The following is a 2,802-nucleotide window of genomic DNA, read 5'->3' on the forward strand; positions in this document are numbered from 1 at the left end:
GAGTAAATATGAGTCTAAAAAGCCCCATGTAGTATTAATAAAGCAGATAGGTTTCCTGCTAACTTGTCTGTTAGTCTTGCTTTCAGAGCCCTTGGGGTACCTACAAACACCTCTGTAACAAATCTGTCAAATATTACATAACTCCTAAATAAACACATAGGAACTGATGAGCTCGCAGGGTGGAAGAATGAACTTCCAAGGAGAAAAAAAAAATAAAAAAATAAAACCTTGTGGGTTATAAATGGGTCAAAAAGAATTAGACATTTTATTTATACACCAGAAACTTAAGCAAGTGAATGAAATGGTTTCATTTACATTTTTTACATCCAGCAGCAGTGAAAACACTGTTTACATTAATACTATAGTAAAATTTACATCTTTTTTTTGTTTGTTAAATATGCCTGATTTTTATGGACAAAACCCATTCCGATTTGAACTCTTGAAGTAACAAGGGTGAAAGTGTGCTTTATAAGCAGTAATAACACTAGCTTTCCAAAAATGTACACTAGTATTGGAATGTGTAGTCTAAATCCTGAAGTAAATTCTCCAAAATGTGAATGCCCAATTTGAGGAATCTGAGTAAAACAGACTATGGGAGCTTGCGACTGATTCTGACCGGGGACATTAAAGTCCACCCTGGTTTATCTTTTAAGTATAGCTCAGTTGCTCTGTTCCTAGCTGGCTATGCTTCGATTCCCTAATCACAAAGAAATGCATTCTTATGAAGTTAAGCAGCTGTAGACACAGAATGCTGATGATCACTTCCCCATCTCTGAGTTATCCAAAGAAAACCCAGTTAGTGGTAATTCTACCTAATGCTTGTAACATTCACATGAAATTTTAATTGATTTTCAAACAGTACAACTGTGCCATGAATTCAACCACACAGAATATAAGCCTTAAGCCCACTAGGTTTAAGCAATTGTGTCTTTGTAGACTAAAACTATGTAAAATAAAATCTGATAACTCCCTGGTGTTAGAGGTAGACAGTTTTCTTTCAAATCCTAGGTTTGGTCCTTTATTTTATTCAGCAGTGAGAGCCATGAATACAGAACGAACAACAGCTGTTACAATTCTCAACCATGACTTCTAACGTCAGAGAATTCAAGGTATGAACACAGTACACAGTAATGAAAAGTATCAAAAATTAGTTTACCTCAAAAAAGATAAATAAAACAGGTATATTCCACCAATACATAAACAAATGTTTGTGCTACAGTTAAAATTTGCTGTATACAAAAGATCATAGTCCCCATTATCAGCTTATGATAGAAGCAAGAATACATGAGCCATTTAAATTGTCAGACATTATGCTTTATAAGGTATGCACAGAAGTTCAAGCAATAAATACATACATTAGTTCAAAGCCTTACAATAGCTACGCAAAGCAGATGCAGAAAAAGCAGGTTTGCTATTACTAGCAAGCAATGATATCAGAGTAAAAATTCATGAAATGCATTAAAGCAACATTTTTCTTAGAAAAAGTCTGGTCATTTATGGGTCCACCAACATTTTTACATAATATGCACAATTATCAAAATACAGACCAAGCATCTCAGAAAACTCCAAAAAACCTAAAGTCTATTTTTCAAAGCAATTGCAGTTTTGGAGGTTTTTCTGGTATAATGTGCAAGCAGCTATTTTTTTCATTAAATTGTATTTATATAAAACCCATGCAAAACTCTACAGGTATATGCATTCTGTGGCTGAGACTTCCTTTCAAAAAGGTTTGTAACTGAGGTATGCATACTTTAGCATTGTAGTCTTAGGCCACCACCTTGATGGTCCAATTATCACATTTACTTCCAGTCCATCAAAGTCTTTTGAACATACACTTGAAAGAAACATTAGTTCCTTTCAGGTCATCTCCACATTAGGGATCCTAGGCGACTGGAAAAACAACAACCCCATCATTCACATGGTAAATCTTTCTTTTGATGTAATTACTATAAACCTTCTGTTATCATGACCCAAAGACAAACATAATGAAAAGTAGCAGTTACTGTGACTTTCTCTCACAATTCATGCAATCTGCCATAATTGTTCTAATTTCTTTTTGTTTGTTTTTTTGTTTTCTTTTGCAGAGGTAGAAGCTTTCAGAAAGCCTTTTGGGTAAGTGGGAAAACCCTTTCGAAAGCCATTTTGTCCTTTTATTTGGCGTGATAGATGACTGCGTTTCTCTTTAAGTCTATTTGCTGATTTCAGCAAAGAACACAATGAGCTTAGTTTGCAAGACCCAGGCCCATCACATGGAACTGGTACCTATGCTAAGCTCCAGCAGTCACCTTCTGTGGAAAAAACTGTTTGTAAAGCAATAACCATAATCAGGTTATGAGGTCCCTTGGTTGGGGGGGAAAGTATTATCAAGACTTGGCACAGCACATGAAAAGCAACACGTAAAGTTTCTAGGATTCAAGCAAACATCAGACTATGCTATTTTTAACTACACCATTAATGTATTGTCGTATTTTTGGGTTTGGAGTTGTCAAAAGAGAAAGGAGAGAGAGAGAGAGAGAGAGAGAGAGAGAGAGAGAGAGAGAAAGAAAGAAAGAAAGAAAGAAAGAAAGAAAGAGCATTCCAACAATTTGGCCTGTGCAAGTCTTCCAAAGGGAGTGTATTGTTAGTGTTAGTATCCCGTATAAACAGAGGCAGAATCATATGTAACTTTGGTTTGACTGAAAATAAATACCATGGACTACAATTGCTATAATCTTTGCTTTCAGTGTAAAAACTCACCTAGATTACTTTAAATCAATATGAAATTAATTTTTGGCTTTACTAGACCTTTTTATGTTTGGTTCC

At 35.1% G+C, this 2,802-nt stretch overlaps 1 protein-coding gene across 26 annotated transcripts in view; it reads right to left on the bottom strand.

Moving 5' to 3' along the window:
- Nucleotides 1-246: 246 nt before the first annotated feature.
- FOXP2 (forkhead box P2) overlaps nucleotides 247-2,802 on the bottom strand; it is a 349,270-nt gene continuing 346,714 nt past the window's right edge. For all 26 annotated transcript variants that reach the window (XM_053406905.1, XM_053406912.1, XM_053406902.1 and 23 more), the window contains one exon: nucleotides 247-2,802. This exon is cut by the window's right edge and continues 1,488 nt beyond it. The gene's annotated coding sequence lies outside the window, so the exon portion shown is untranslated.

Source organism: Podarcis raffonei, chromosome 10 (assembly GCF_027172205.1).
Source record: "Podarcis raffonei isolate rPodRaf1 chromosome 10, rPodRaf1.pri, whole genome shotgun sequence".
NCBI lineage: Eukaryota > Metazoa > Chordata > Lepidosauria > Squamata > Lacertidae > Podarcis > Podarcis raffonei.